Below are 17625 nucleotides of genomic sequence, written 5' to 3'. Positions count from 1 at the left end.
GTATCATATTGCTGAAGCTTTAAGGAGAGAAAAATAGAATATTGTTTCAAACATAATTACTTTGTACTTTCAGTCGACTCTTTTCATTGTGTAGCCTATTTTTATTAATCACTGGCTGAGATAAATTCCATTTGCGGAAGATGAAGACAAATGTATTCATATTAAAAAAGGAAACAAAATGTAAAAATTGTGAATACATTTTCAAGCAAAGCAAACATGTTTCGTACAACGGTGTTTCCGGCATGATGTGGAGAGTATTGAAAGTCAATTTGTCACTATCACACGCCATTAGCTGCAGAATCTTATCTTAAGTGAGCCTTTGATAAAGTGGTAATGACAAACAGTTTAGCGTTGTAAGGGATCCAATTGATTACTATTTAAAGATGATTGCATTTAGATTAGAAGTAATTTTTTCTAATGAGGTTTCTTTAGAGCTTCCACAATATGTAGAAAATATGCTTAAGTGCAAGGCAATATAATGATCGGATTGGTAAAGAGACAATGCCGACTTCAGCATCACTTCAAATGAGTCACACAGAACGTCTGAATAAATACATAATTAATGTGAATAAAGTTAATATTTTTTGTGGTTTAAATATGTGACCTATTTTGAACGTTGTGTTCTCAAAATATATTCAATAAGTGCCAAATTAGTTGTGCAGTTCTTTAATCATTCTAATTATACAGTCTTTATTGCTCCTTAGGGCAGACTTTCGTGTCTTTGTCTCAGTGGGAATTATTTTGGTGAAGAACCAAAATATTTACTCAACCACAACCTAAATATTACGCATATCAAGAGGAATTGAGAAATAATCCTCTCATAGAGCACAGTATTAACTTAATCACATTAGTGAAAATACTATTGATAGTGGTCATGATCCCCAGTGAGAGAATCTGTAATGCACAATAAAACAGCAATACAAGATAGAACACACTGTGTATTAAAGGCTGGGGAGTGGGACAGGCAAATGGCCCTGAGGATTAGGTGTGTGTAAGTGTGTGTGTGTGTGTGTGTGTGTGTGTGTGTGTGTGTGTGTGTGTGTGTGTGTGTGTGTGTGTGTGTGTGAATGCTTCAATGAGAGTAAAGAGGGAGGAAAGAGGAGTGATTGTCAGTTCAATCTTCGAGGACCTGAAGTGACAGATACAACAAACTTTGAAAGCACATTATGGAAGGAGAATGGCAACAAAGAAGGATGTGGAGTCCGCGAGGTTGATAAGACCTTCATCTTTAAACTGCAGCTTGTCAAAGTATTATATGTAATCTCACACTGCAGAATATCTCCACACCCTGAGGGGCAAACAAAAAATAGCAGCGCCAATCAAACGACTTCCTCGATCATTAAAAAAATATCCTATCCTACCCTTTAGTGAAAAGTCCGATTTTTAACTCTGATTGCTGCTACCCCCCACGGGGCACATGTTTAGCTTAAACCTTCCACATATTCTCTGTTGCAGAGCCCTGTGGTTCAAATCCACAGATCCTTGTTTCCCTGCAGGCACCGAGATGACTTTTCCCATGATAGACTATTTTGAACCATTTAGCGGATACATTATCGCTGGCCTTTCTTCCTCATTATATTCCCCTTATCGCCACAGCATCACTGCAAAGCCCCAAATAGAGAGTTGTAATTACCCAGACTGCCACCTGATAGCAGCCCTTCTATCAGCTTTATCATTCCAGGTCCTGCTAACTCATCACAGGGACAGAGGGAAGAAAAGGCCTGCTTGTGGCACAGCTCGCCACAGATAACTCATCTCTCAGATACATTTATAGTTCCAGTTGGGATCAGAGAAAACTGATGCACCAAGGCATTTTTTTATCCACCCTTTCCCTTCAACACCACAAAGACTGCTCTCTCTCAGTCCTCTCCCAGTCTCTCGCTCTTTATATGGAAGCTGAATTGAGGCCGCTTCGCAAACAAAAAGTGATCCAATCTCCTTGAACCCGTGGCAGCACAGCAACATGCTATTTGGTCTTTCATAGTGTGCCATCGTCCTTCAGAGGAGAAAAAAAAACTCTAGAGGGAGACTTCTTCTTTAACATTGCACACAAAACATTTGTATAAAAGTTGACAGCATTGTGCTTCCAGCTTATTGACCACCTTTGACCCTTATTGCATGTTTCCCTGACGTTATGAATAGGAGATGAAGAACTGAATGTAAGGATTTTTGTTCATCTGGGGTTGAATGAACAGAAGGTGAAAACACACACAAAAAAGTTGAAATTAAAGGTCAAGACACATTCAAAACAACAGCCTTTTCAATGCACAGATCGGCAAAAATGAATGGGGAAAGTTAAATATGATCAAATCAAATTGCAAAGCAGTTAAAAGTATTCACAGGTCTGCCATGGAAGATGACCTTCTCTGATTTTGATAATTTTGCTTTTGTGTAATCATTGTCTGTTAGACCTCACAGTCTAGCCAAAAGTGTTAAATGAAAAACAGGCAAAATAAAGATTTTACCAAAGAAAGAAAGAAGGGAAAAAACTGATATTTTAATTAAGTTTGCACCAGAACACTGACCTTGGCAGTGGGATAACGATGCTGTGAATACACGACTACACTACACTATTTAAGACTTGCACAAAACACTGTGTTCTGAGAAGTTTGGGGGAATTTGGCGGACAACTATTAAAATGCCCTTTGTCTTATCGAGTTATCTTACAAATCATAAAAATACAGACACGTCCAAGAGGATATGTGTTCATTCTGTCTGTCGTGCTTACTTCTTAGACAAAGACAAAGAAAGAGGGAGGTCAAGCTGTAAAAGCTCTTTAAAAATCATCGCACTATTCTTGTCAGTTTATTATTATTAGGAGTATAATTACCTGACGATTCAGGGTGCGTGTCTGCATTTGCATGACACATTCACGAACCTGCATTTTATCCTGTCATGTATTGTGAGTGTCTCCGTGCTCCTCTCTATCACTTGTAACAATGAAAGGGCCTTTGTGCGTCTACTCATCAGTATGTCAAAGAAGCAGCCTGAGTGACTGTGACCTCCATCAAATGGGAAAATTGTGAGGATGCATTGGAACTCTATGGTTCCCATGGCCTGAGTGCCTTCTGACAGATGGACTCTAACGCAGCCTGAAAGGACAAATCAATCTTATTTGAAGAGATTAAGTGACCAAGATAATAACCATGTCATTGAGAGAGAGAGAAAAGTCCCACTTTTCAAAAGAGTGAAATAAGTGAATTCCTGCAGAAGGCTCATTGTTGCGGCTGAATGTCACATCTTTCTAGGTGAGCCCTTTATAGCAATGTTGTCTGACATACCTCAAGGACAAAACATGTGGCCATTCCAACAACTGGAAGAGTTTATTGCACACAGCACAGAAAAAAAACTTGTGACATTTCCACCGTATTTTGGCATTTGTATCTGAACACTTGTGTGTGCGTGTGTGTACATGTGTTTTCTAAGCACCAGCTTGAATGACAATATGATCAATGGGAGGGCAAGTGTCCTGTCAGCACGTCCTGTTCGGCGGTGGGCGGTGAGGGGGGGGCGGTGACAGTGGCTGTCTCAGGTGATCTCATTATTTGATGGACACCGCAGCGGAGAGGCCGCATTCAGAGCTTCTCTCGCGTTGCTCGCTTAATCAGGCCATTACTCATGCAGAGCAGCGGGGGCACTTATAGGAAATATTGATCATATTTTGACAGAGTATTCTCCCCTCTCCATAATCAGCAATGCATTACTGCCACCAACGCTGATTCCGTGCACACGGCACATGCGACAACATCATCAGATGGCATTGCAGAGGGGTTACACTTATCAGCATTCCAAAGCAGGCAGCCTGTATTTGTGTGTTAAGATGTTTGCCTAATGATTTTAACTAATCTGTTTATTTCCAATGTTTATCTAAGCAGCCTGTGAGGGGTAGTAAAGCAAGGAGCAGAGCTTTTCAAAATCAAAGACTTCAAAGCATTAATCGCCCGCGTGAAGATTAATGAATTACTCTTGCGAATGCTCCTCTCAGTTTTCACTCTAGCAGTTTTGTTTTTTATGTGTGGCTGAAGTCAATACGCGTGCCGAGCTACTCTATAGCCAACCCAAAGGCCAGGACCCTTTATGAGTTTCATCATCGTCCCATGGGACGCTTGCTACAGATACTGTGACATGCCTAAAGAGCAAAGCTCCAGCGGGGGCCCCAAGGGCTGTTTGCATTTGGCAGCACAAGCCAAAAAAATCTTCTCTGCCCAAATTAAGCCTTGCCAAGGGTCAAGTGAAATCAATATGTTAATCCATAAATTGTCCAGTGTGATAATTACTAAGAGGAACTGTAATTACAAAAGACATTAATTCACCTCTTAGATTTTGTGCCAGGGGAGTTTCACCCAGCCTTGATTCATCTGCAGGCAAACAATTCAAGGAGGAAGCGTCCCCTATTTTTTTTAAAGCAGTGGTCGATTCTTTTAAGGAACAGTAGGTGCACACAAGCTCTCAGTCAAAGCACTTTTGGATATGCTGAGGGATTGTTTGAAGGTCTTTGAACCCCTGTGTAGTCAGCTCCAGGGTTCCTACATTGATCAGTCAGTGATGACAAAGGTTTCACAAAATACACACTTGTTCTCTCCGACAATGTGTCTTGGACATTTGCATAATAATAATATAAAAAATCTATACGGGCTATTAAGGGATAAAACCTTGATGTCCTTAGCTAAAGACACATGGCGCGCCATACAAAAGCCACAGTGCTTTAATAGGGCGACAACCTGTATACATTTTGATCTTTTTCTTCCCAGCCACTTTGAGGCATGGCACAAACATTGCACAGGCATTCTTTTCTAAACCCCAGGTTGCAGCTGGTCTGCCACTCGCTGTGCACTGCCAAGTGCAAGAAATGGGTCTCTTTTATCAGGATGGAGCAAATCTGGGCTAATGTGTCTGGTAGAGAGTGTCCCAGGGAGCCCCGGTCTCCCATTCTTTGGCCATTCTTTTCACTTTTCTCCTCTCCTGCACTTGGGATAATTGCAGTTTAATTGGGTGACAAGAAATGAAAACTGTGTCCACATTATCTAGGATTATCTCTTTTTCCTCCAGCCTGCCATCAATTCAAAGAAGCCCATTTATCAGCACAGGGATGCTGATGCTTGGTCAGCGGAGGAGAGGCTTTGAGCACCAGTTAGCAAAATGAAGAGAGAAAGGGGCTGGGAGCAATGGGAGGGGGCTTGACAGCTAAGAAAAATACTCTTTGTATCTTATCGCAACCGTACATTCATCTTCAAGATGCAAATCGTAAGCGCACTCTAAATCAATAAAAAATACAATAATACTATTCTAAAGAATGATTTCTCCCAAAACAAGAAATATATTGTATATTAAAAATATATATCTGTTCTGCCATTGTCAGCTCCCCAACTCAAATTCAACAGTGACAGTTTGCAGCATTGAATACTTGAGTTTGATTTTCCAGAAACATTTCACAAAACCTACAGCACTCTCATCACTGTAGCAACCTGGACGAAAGGTGTTAATGAATAACAATAAAATTCCCAGCATTGTGGCTTGGATGTGCTTTATAGCTAGCTTCATTTATTTCCTCAGAATTCTTGAATTCTGCACGGCAAGGTTACAAACATTGAGTCATACTCAGTCCAGCGGTAGCTCACCTTCATTTTTGTTTGAGCTGTACTCAACCTTAAAAGCCTCTTTCAGGATGCATGAATGCACTTCATTTTCTCTCTGGGAACTTTGCTCTGATAGCTGAAAAAAGGAAGGTTGTTGAGAGAAGGAAGGAGAGACAATGAGGGGAAATGAAAGCTTTCAGATTCCATTATGAGCATCTCTATTCTTTTCAGCTGTTTGTACTGTACATTTTCTTAATATGCCTCCCAGTCACTCAAGCACAATTCCAAATGGGCTTTGCATCAGGGTTATGGTAAAACAGTGAATGCTAGAGAAGTGATAGAGAAGAATTCTGGGGAGGATCAGGGTAAAGAGAGCAGATCAGAAAACAGCTTCATTAATACCTTGCTAGCCTCTGCACAGGAGTAGATGAAAGAAAGGAGACCTTGCAAATACACTACATACATGCCTATTCAGTCTCAGGTGCAACATTTAAGATGGCCTGATCATTTGGTGGAAAGAGCAGGCTTTGTGTAGCACTAAAGCATGAAAATCTGCTGTACAATGACCGAGCTGGAGTGCCTTCCAGTCTGAATGCAACAGGGGACCTACTCTAAACACAATACGTTTGAAGGTTACAGGATGTATTGTGTGCATGTGTGTGTGAATGTGAGTCTGCGTGTGTGCATATGTATGTGTTGCACATTGGGGTTAGACAAAATACAATGTAAATAACAAAATAATAAATAATAATACAAAAAAGTAGTCTTGCTGGGTGTGTAGAAAATATGAACAACTTTCCAATTATAAACATTGATATAAGGTTGGATCATATTTGTGTTAATGCCAGTTAGAGTTATTTTTCAAACCCAAACGTGATGTTTTGGGATCATTTTCCAGACTGTTCTTCTCAGGATTTGGAAACCTTTGGGCTTTGTTAGTTGTGTATAGGTTGCTTTGAGAACCCAAAGTGCTACCTTTAGACTAATGAATTTTGCAAAGTGGCTTTTGACTAATATAACTCACCTTCGTAGACATGTTTGTGATTAAATGTCTTCCAGGTTTAGCCTAATCACTCATTAAAACTTCAACTGGCAAACTAAGATAATATCAAGTTGATCGAGAGATATTGAGAGGTGAATTACAGGTATTGTTTGTTTTTTGTTTATATGCATCGACACAAATGGTAATGCCCGTTTTCTTACTCTGTTGTGACCTCGTGAAGAAGCGGTATAAGTTCTGTGATTACTTATATTAGCTTTTAATATGAATATCAGGTACATTTTACAGCTGTTATTCTAATAGTTGGCTTGTAGCAGTGGGTCTGATACCTGGTTCACAATCAAGGCAATGCAGGAATATGGCAGTGGTGAATGGCAGCCACATTTATCCAGGCAGTGTTAATAATTTTTACGCAGGGCATCAGTATTAAATTGCTAAAGGGGAATTGCTTCAGCCTGGTCAGTGCAGGGAGCAGTTTGTCTAATCAGAGTGCAAATAAGGTTTGATCACTGTCCAGTCTAATCTGGCCCACAAGCAGCATTTACAGCACTAAATCAAGCGTCGGGGAAGCTGCAGGTGCTGCCTCACAGACAGGCCTCCCCCTGGGGGCCCTGTGCTGGGGAATAAACAGCAAATAAATGGCAGTGCTGGGAGAGCGATGAGCTGATTAACTCACTGCAGGGCAGTTTCTCATTATCCCCTTAACCCAGACGGAGACCTACCCAATCTCACACCCTGTCTCACTTACAGTAGAGCGCTGTCCTACGTCAGCCTGGCTGACATTGTCTGGGTTATACTTTCAGTGAGATAGAGTCTGTATAGATGATGTATAAAAAAGTGAGAATATGTGTGTATTTGTGTGAGTGTGTGTGGAAGTGCTAGCTGTGTGTGTGTGTGTGTGTGTGTGTGTGTGTGTGTGTGTGTGTGTGTGTGTGTGTGTGTGTGTGTGTGTGTTTGTACTGTGTGGTCCATCTCTGGGGAGACTGCTAATGTGTCAGCTCCATGGCTCATTTCTTTCAATTACAGCGGCTGGACTACGAGAGCCCACCAGCGGTCCACTGACAGCTCCATATGGGTCCCATCACCGCTTATCACAGGCCACTCGTGGATAATTCATTTACCCTTCATTGAATATGACATATTACCATCAACAAAAGCAGTTATATATCACACAATTCACACATTGTTAATTAAGAGCAGGTTATCATGACAGTCATTTTAGATGCAAAATTATTCTATTGAAACAGACATGGGACTATTTATCTGAGCTACAGAAGAGCCTTTTATGATTTACCAAAAACAGGGGGAAAAACATGAATAATGGGATTTTTAAATAATGGATTTCCTATATAAAGTTTACTTTAAGCAAGTGAAAACTGTATTCAAATAAAGAAAAAGTCACATTTTAATTGTCTCTGGCGCTTTAGAGAAAAATGTGATTTTTCTATTGTAAAATGTTGATTTAGCATGTCACCTGAATATAAAGCATCCTTAGACATACTTTGAAATGAGCTGCACTGTTTTCCATTGTTCCTCCCCCTGTGGTTTCAAAGTGAATTAATTAACATGATACAGAAATAGGTAGAATACAAATGTTGGAGCCCTCACTTTATGCCTGGGTATCCCTTTGTTCCCCTTTATTGTACCAAATTATTTAATTGGGTCTCTCTGATTGTGCACATACACAGGAAGGAACACAGGCCATTGTTAGCTTCCATACAAGCCACAATACGGTATCAAATTCAATTCCCATCAAAACGGCAGGCAGCTGTAGAGCCCACAGCGGCCCCGGAGATTAATGAAGATCTGCATCAAGCCAAAGCGCTGGTCTGAGATGGGAGATTTCTCCCAAATAAAAGACCCCTTCACCAAGAACAAAGGGGGCCCTGAAAAGCAACGGGATGTTCTGAGAGGATGAAATAAATCAAAACAAAGACTGGAGTTTGGGGTGGGGAGGGGGAAAGCTCTGAAATAAATCTTTTTTTTTTTAATTCTTGTCATTTGATTTATTTAATTCAGCTAAAAAGTTGAAATAAAATACAAGCTTGATATCTGACAGAATATCAAATAAATACAAATATAAATACTTATTTTACATACATTAACAGAATGTTGTATCATATTTGAATCTACAAACAGCACAAAAAAGGGAACAACAAATGATATCTCTAAAATCACAGCTCGGTTTTAAATGACATTGTGTAGGTACAAATGGGTTGTGAAGAAAAACATGTTACTCACAGCCTTAAAAAAAAGAAAATCAAACAAGTCACGGTTCACCTTGATTGCTGTGTGTTGATCAAAGCGTGAGGGACTAACATTAAAGTGAAAGCAATGACTGAGGGTCTGAAGCGAATTAATATGCAGCGTCTCTTTTAGTTCTTACAAATAACAGTCATCTGAGGAGAGACACAATTCAAGTGTGTGAATGGATTTCTTCTCTTCACTCACTTTGTATGAGCTGCAACAACTGGATGACTTGTTCTTTGAATGCAACGTGTCGACAGGTGGGCGCTTTCAACTCAACTTAGTTTTTGCCCAATAGAGTTCACACTCAATGATGGACTCATCTTTTGAGCTGTTTGATAACCACAAAAACATAAAAAAAAAAAATAAAAAAAAATAGATATTCAATATACATTTCCTTACACAACTGATTATTACCTGCAGTATATGCTCTCAAAGCACTTAAAGGATGAAAATAAACATATATATATATATAATTGTTATAATAAGTGATGTTGCGTTACGCGACTACATTTGGTGCCATTTTTTCAAAAGAGACTAAAAGAGAGCCACAAAGGAGAGATTTTAAGTTTTTGGTCAGTGCCACCTAAACGCTGCACTCCACTCTTTCACATTCTGCACATGGTGTGTCCCAGCCAGCCATATTTACTTCATTTCCCCCGATTCATAGATGCTGCTCGCTGGACCAGAACATTCCAGCTGCCACCTCAACATCTCATTATTTTTTTGAAATATCAAGCTTGTATCTTCTTGATAAATAATTCGCAGTAGTATAATGTATCAGACTAAAACATATTTTCAGGGGGGCATGGAGGTTAAAGTGCCAATCTCACCTTTTTAATTTTTTTTCGCCCTGAAGACAGAGATTTCCATATATAGAGTGACCATGGTTTGTGTTGAACATGAGCAATCGGGATGAAGCGCACGGCGACACATATTGCTGTCAGAGATTGGAAATGAGGCCTGCTAACCTGTAGGCAGCCTCCCCAGACCAATCAGCTTTACACATTGCCAATGCATTTGCCGCCTCCAAAAAGAATTGTGACTGTGAAGTTTTTATCGGAGTAGTTGACAAACATTACTCTTTAATGCAGTTTTGTAGAAATGCATTCTTATCCCTCTTGGAAGGCATTTATCTACTTGAAACCTGCAAAATGGTTGCCACAGGGAAGGATTTCTTTTAATAGACTACAATAGGCTCAGTATGGGACACATTCTGATTTTTGTGATAGATAGGGGGCCCAGCCATATATTCATGGGAAATTGTTTATCTTCAAGCGGGAGGAGTGAAAGGCCATTTTACAATAGCATTTCAACTTTCATCTGAAACGATTCTTTTGACTCAAATAAATTGTTCTGTAGAATTTCAGACAGGTGCTTTTCATAAAAAATATCAATCTGCAAAAGGAGATGTCCCAAAAAAAAATGAATAAAAAATACCTTGATAGAAGAAGAAAAATGTGAGTGTACATATAGCATAAAAACATACACATACATACGTGTATACACTGCACACATCTTTATCTTTCATTTATAGATTTCTATATTATTTAATAATCAGACATATACTGTATAGTAACTATTCTGATAATATGATTAAATGGACACCTCATGTCAGAATCTTAAGAGTATAAAAACGCAGAAGGAAAAAAGCACTCTGTCGAGGCGAATGTCCCACGACGTCTGCTATTCAGACGGAGCTACATTGTGCTGCCGTGTTCTCGCTCAGGCCTTCGTGCGACTGAGGCTTTTTCCTGTGGGGTCCTTGTGATGCTTGGGCAAGGCCTTTCCCTGGCTTGTCTCTGTAACAGAAGCCAGCAACCAGGCGACACAATGTAAGAGCAGGGCCTGAAGATGGTGGGGGGGTGCTTAATGGCACTCTTTGGAAGAGGGGACAATAAATCAATAGACTGTCCCTCTCCAGTAGGGGCCAAATGTAAACAAATTGAAAAGGATGGAGAACAAAACAGATTGGTGACTGAAACAGACATACTCAATAGGGTTACTGCTACAAATGAAATGTCTTTGTGGTTGTTTCCTTCCAGCCTTCACCATGATTTGTGCCATTCACGGCAACATGACATGTGATAGCAAGTGTGACCAACTTCAAATTTGAAATAAAAAACAACAGGTGCAAAGAATCTTCTAGAATTCCTTATAGGTTGCTTTTTCTAGTATCAGTTCATGTGTCAAAATCAACATCTGCAATAAAATGAAATGCATTCAGCGTTGGAGGTACTTTAATTTGTCAGTGCACTTCTACTCAGAGACCTATACCGATGAGCCACAGAAACATCTTACACTGTATAACATACAGCGCTCAAGGGCACAAGCACAGAACTCTGTGCATGTCAGAGCTGCATGCCACAAGTTAAATTAATGAATCTTTAAAAGGTTTAGGTTTTTTTAATGAGAGAATCTGTTGTCGCTTTTTATCAAACCTCTTCATATTTCACTGAGGTGGAATGGTGCACCACATTTGCGAGGCAGAACTAATGCTATATAAATCTCAAGTAATAAGCAGGCCCTGGGGGACATCATCTAAATGAAGATTTTACACCAATTTAAACCTGCCTGCAATTTGATTCCTGCCTTAAGTGCATTTGTTTAACAGGTGCTGGAGATGCAAGCGTTTCCCTCCAAAGTGTCGCTATGTCTCCTTTATTAATTTCTGGATTGCAAGTGGGCGGGGGAGTATGAAGAGAAAGGGGAGTTGACAAACACTAATCAAAGGTTTAGAGTGGGCTGATTCTACCATAGAACCAATGTACTTTTGCTTCATTTGCAAACTAATGATTTTAAACCCCCACAATCTGTTTGAGGTCAGCTCCTGTGTATTTTGGATACGCTTGGCTATTTGCATCACTGAAAGCTTCAGATGTGTCAAGTCTGCTCCCCCTCCAGTGATAGTCACCTACTTTAATTTCCCTGCAGGCCTCAGAGGGGGATGAATTCAACTAAAATCACAAGCTGTTTTGTTGGCAATCCTTTGTGGCCTATAATGAATCTAATGAATATAAAGAGAGGAGAGGGGAGGGAGTGGGGATAGGGATGGAGGCGAATACATTTCAACCACGCTGTGTTGCTTTTACTTGACGATTTGTGACCCTCAACAATGGGACAATGGCGAGTGTTTTTGTACCCTTAATTTGCCTTTGTGTTTCAGCTTCATCTCTTTCACCGCCAAGCATTGAAAGTCGTCAGTTGAAGAATAACTGCTGACTCCACGGTCTGTCAGACAAAGGGGAGGTTTTAAGATGAATCCCTAACTATCAGCCGGCCAGTGGAGCAGAAAGGGAAAGGGGCTCAAAGACAACAACAGACAAGTCAAAAGGTAGAATTAGCCGGGGCTCCCAAACATGCCTGAGGCACTTCCTCTCTCGTCTAACATGCCACAAACAGCGTTTCCACCCCCTAAAAGCTGCGGTACATTTGTACTCACCCTCAGAGAGATGTTTGGCACATGAATTAAAGTGGCTCATCAGATAAGAGCAGAGGCTAGTGAAGGTAGAGGCCCAGTGGAGTTGTGGCGCTGCTGTTAAAGCTGCCATGTTTCTCATTTCACAGGCCCCTCAGGTGGCTGGATCGTATTAACAGCCTTGTTGTTCTCAACTCCAGCCCACATTCAGATCAGGGCTTAAAGTTAGAGGGACTTTTTCAAATGTTGGCTCTGTTCAACAAGCAAATATATGAAAAAAACAAAACACAAATAGCAAATCAAATACAGCACAAAATGACCACAGTTCAACTAATGCCTTACTAAACGTTTCAGCACATCAACTTTTTAGTGCTGTAGTGAACGCTGGGTAGATGATAACAAAGTTCTGTGTCACTGGTTCAATGCCGGTATGTTCCCCAGTCCCTGTAATGATCTCTATTCATAAACATGCAGTGTGCTATCCTCCACCTGGCAGCTGCCTCTGTGCATATGAGATTACTATTATGCATCTTCCAATCCCAAGGATAAACATCTCTCCACTTTTGAAGTTTGCAAGCATGAGGCATATTTTAGTGCCATACGACTTAAGCATCCCTTCAGGTATCACTTGCAATCTTTTCTCATTCTATATACATTGTTCAACTTTAATGGGTATCTAATTTGTGTTATCAGCTTACAGGGCAGTAAGTAATAATTTGCATGGCTGCCCTAAGCAAATATGCTTCCATAAGCATCCCATAGTATAGACACAAGAATGGATTAACCTCCATATTGGCTATGCCCCGGCGGTCAATGCTTTTTAAAAAAAAAATAGAACAGATAGCTCACTTTGGTGGCAATCGTGCTATAAAAAACTGTCTGTATTTACCACAAAACCTTTTTCCCTTCAGATGCTATGTTGGATATAATCCAGAAGCCATAGCAACTGTGAAATGCCATCCTTGGATCTACATTTCCAGTAATGTCAACTATGGTTAAGACCCCATAGTGGAATAAACATGGGTTTGTACCTCTTGTAACATAGAGTGTGTGCTGTCATAAGTGGCCTCTTTTTTTCCTCTTTTATATCCAGTAGCCCTCTAACCTGACTTACAATAAGAGTGACTGAATGCCGTACATGAGGCCTTTCTCTGCTCCACTATCTTTGCTATCTATGAATCTGTCTTTGTAGCACTCGGCCATTTTTAGGCTATTTTTTCTTTTCTTGCCTAAGCAGTGATAACAAGCCTGAGCAGTGTGAGGGTCAGCATGATTGTAGCGTGTTAGCTGTACACAGTAGAGGCCTTCAGTGTTGATAGTTTCAGTAGATTCACTGCTAACAGTCCTTAAGAAACAGAAAAGCCCATTGAATTTGTCTGACAGGCTCTTTTCACCCTGACAAGGTCTCACTTGTCCTTAACATGGTCGGCAGCTCTCTCTATCTCTAAAGAATTTCAAATGTCAGTCGCACTCAACGTAAACCCCGTATCAATATTGGTGAGAGTAAAGGTCCTCAGTCCAGAGCTGCAACTTAATCAAAATGTAAAATTTGTCCGCACATGAGTACTGTGTGTTCACAGCGGCACCACAGGGTAAACGGGGATACATCTACTGTAGGAGCTTGATATTCTACTGGCTTGCATCAGGCATGTGTGTTACGCTTGTTAGCTTAGTAGACAGTTAATTGCCATGGTGGGTGGTTAGAGTGCTAGGAGCCTGATCTTAGGAATATGTCATATTTGTTAATCGGACATGCAGATGCAAATAATGTGTGACAGACTGTGACCAACACTACCGGAACATAAATACTGTTAACTTCAGAAATGTTCTTGGCTCAGAAATATCACTGCATAAAGGCTATAAAGACAACCCACTGTTTATCTATTTATTTATTTTGTTTAGCTATTTCTGTTCATGGGCCAATGTGACAAAAGAAGTGAGAGGACAAAAAAAATCCTACTGGAATAGTAGCGTGCCAGATTACGCTTTGTTTTGGGCTCTGTGTACTACAATCCCACGCTAGTTGGGAATTGTTGGCCTGATTACATTAGCTGGGGCTAAGAAATCATATAAAGTGAAATGTAAGCTGTGTACACCATGAATGGAAGGAACACTCAGGGTTGCACAACCTAATTCATATTCCTAGAAGGATTTGTAATTTACGAAAACATATCAGGTATCTGACAGGAGGGCACAGCCTCTTTAAAACTATGCTATTCAAACTTGCATACAGTTTGAAAAGACCGTCCATAAAGATTGATTAAAGTTATAAAGATTTTGCATCAAAAGGGGTTCTGATTAAAGCTCTCGGCCACCGAGATGTTACTCTTTTGCATCGGTCCTGTAATCTCTCTCACTTGGTGAAATTGTTGTTAATGCAGAAATAATATCAATGCAAACTATATTAATAACCATGGTGTGAGAAGCTGAGCAATGTCACTTAATCAATGAAAACAAATCATGTACAGCTTGCTGTGATTATCTGGAGGAGTGTGAATATTAATGTCTCGGTCTGAATCAATGTTGGGGTTGCATATATTGCCTCCTGTATTTGCTCATGGTTAAGACATTTCTTTCTTTTAGATTTCGGCTGCATCCCTGAGAGTGATCAATGAAATACTAAATAGAGATATGATACCAGCTATTATAGTAATTCAACAACAGTAACAAAACACTAGCGATTGCATTATTGTAAACTGTAAAGATGGGATGTTCAAATTTCAATTAACTTGAGTTTGTATTTGCTGATATTAATTAAGAGGGCTTGCAGAAGGACACAAAAGAGACAGGTTTATTGTCTCAGTTTATTCTCATGAAAGCAGCATTAGTATGTAGCACAACGCTACCTAATTAACTGGTATTGGAGGCAAGACATTACATTGGAAACCTTTTGATTTGTGGGAGGTACTGGCATTGGGCAAGAAACAGATTCTTTATTTCATTATTTGATAAGAGGCCCTTTAATGAAAATATCAGCCCAGGAGCAACGCAAGTCAACATCACTACTTTGGTGTGAGAAAAAAAAAAAAAAGTGCTTCAAGGAGTATTGTAGCAGGCAATGAATTACCTCACGACTACAGTTCATTAAATAAAATGTGAAACACACCTGGTGGGCTAATGGAGGTCAAATGTATAAGCAGCAGCATGATCGTAAGGGGATGTGGCACTCAAAGACAAAGCAACATCTGGCCTCTCTCTGACAGGTTAATGAAATGCCTGCTGCTAAGTGTTGGTGAAGTGAGACTCTGCTCTGTAGTCTGGAGTCAGCGATGTGACAGTGTTGTATCAGTGTCACCGACTTTCCTCTGAGTCCAAAGGTTGTTTTAAATTCCCTTGGCAGCAGAATGCTTTAGGGGGTCAAACACACCAAATGTCAGAACAATAATGAGCCAACTATCAGTTACATCACTCACCTGTAATCATTGGCCGGCATTAAAAGCATCTTTTTTCAGTTCAGCATACTTGACCGTGAATGCTTTTGGATCGAGTATAATGTAATCTTTGCCGCAGAAATCTTCTGCTTTTGTGCATCTATCCAAGAAGTGAATGGTTAGGCCTATCAGTTACTCTCTGCAGGTGATGTATACGCTCTCTAGAACAATGCCACAAACAGATGAAGGCTATAATATGCTGCACATTCCCGCTCTCTCAATTTTCAGGGTTATTTTGTCTTGCTTTGGAAAAAACATTTAAAGTGCCGCAATTTTTGGGGGGCGGAAGATCTCGTTCTTCTAAAGTACAAGAGTCATATTTTATATCAAACTTAAGTCAATGTCAGAAATAACGTGTTCCAAGTGCTCTGGCAGCAACCTCAAGGACTACATTGTGAAACATAAAACCAGATGGGCCAAAAACAAAAAAACGATACTAGTACAAAGCAAAAAGTGCATAAACTGAACCAAATGCACAATTTGTGTGGTTTTGCTTCCTTTTACAAATCAGTTTAATCAATAAAGTTGTGGTACAAATACACAGAAACCCATGTTAAAGTAACTGATGGGAGTCACAAGACATACAATTTCCATTACAAGACATATCATTCTGACATTATCTTTAAGATTTAAAAGTTTTTATTCTTTGACTGTGATGTGCGTCAGATTATCCACCTGGCTGTCTATCTGTATTACCTTTTCATTTTCACACTGACAGTCTGAAGAATAAAGACACAGGGTTTAAATACATCTCCCCACTGAATGGACATTCTTCACCAGATGTGCAACAGATAGTGTCAGTCTAATCTTTCAAAGCAACAGTATCAACTTTACTATGTATTTATTGAAAAAAAAAATAATTCTTCACAGATTATGATTTAAAATAATCTTTGAGGTTATGTTAGACTCTTTTCCAAACTTTCTTTTAATTATTATATTTCCGAGGGAAGTAATGCCTTTAAGTCCTCAAAATTATATTAAAGAAGTGATTTTTTCAGATGATGGTAAGTTTAAAACAGATATGTACTCGGCAGAGGAAGAAGCCATTTGAGTAATTATAGAGACATGTATTATACTCTGCCCCACTTTATCAGGAATCTCCAGCATTGTCCATAGGGAGTTAACTTTTAGACTGTTTACTCGCTCAAAGGCCAGGCATGCATCTAAAGCCACATAGGCAAGATAATGTATCCCAGGCTACAAAAGCAGGCAAATCACTGTGCATTAAGACTGGGCACACAATAGACAACAATGGCTTGCATAAACACTATTTAGAACTATTCACATGGCATTGAAGAGATGGGCGTCGACTCACTATTGCTGCAAAGCCGGCGCATTGTGCGGAGGTGAAAAGAAGTCTAATGAACAGGAAGCCTTATTTGAGAGAGCTGACAGTAACCATACAACAGCCGCATTGTGCACTTGCCACCAACCCTGTGGGTCTCTACATTAGGAGAAATGATGAGAAAGTAACCCGAAAAGACACTGTGGGCCCTTGGACCCACGTAAATGCAACCAGACAATAATGGGGGACACAAGCTGTCCCCACCTTTACCCAGAGCTGCACGTTTACATGCACAGAACATCAACCGCTCTCATGGCCAAGGATAAAAGCCCCCTGGCCAGATGGAACTTTGAAGTACATTTGGGTTAGTTTACCTCCAAAGACTGCAATTTTAGTGCAGCAGCAGTTAAAATATATGTCATACATTTTAAATTATATCAAACTCTGGAGGGGAAAGTTATAAACTCGTGAGTTTGGTGCACTAGGTCTCCTTCTCCACACTTGCACACATTCTCACTCACATTATGCCCCTGCCTCAAGCTTCATCAATCTTCCACAAAAGGATGACATCACCAATAAGCATAGCCTTTTATAGCTTTAAGCAATAAGCCTTATTTACTGATGAGATAAGCCCTGTGCTATTGTCTCGCCCTCCACTTTGCTTCTTT

Source organism: Cebidichthys violaceus, unplaced genomic scaffold (assembly GCF_023349555.1).
Source record: "Cebidichthys violaceus isolate CVI_PGR_0920_01 unplaced genomic scaffold, fCebVio1.0.p SCAF_11, whole genome shotgun sequence".
Lineage (NCBI taxonomy): Eukaryota > Metazoa > Chordata > Actinopteri > Perciformes > Stichaeidae > Cebidichthys > Cebidichthys violaceus.
The sequence above is the reverse complement of the archived record's forward strand: the minus strand, read 5'-3'. Positions refer to the sequence as shown.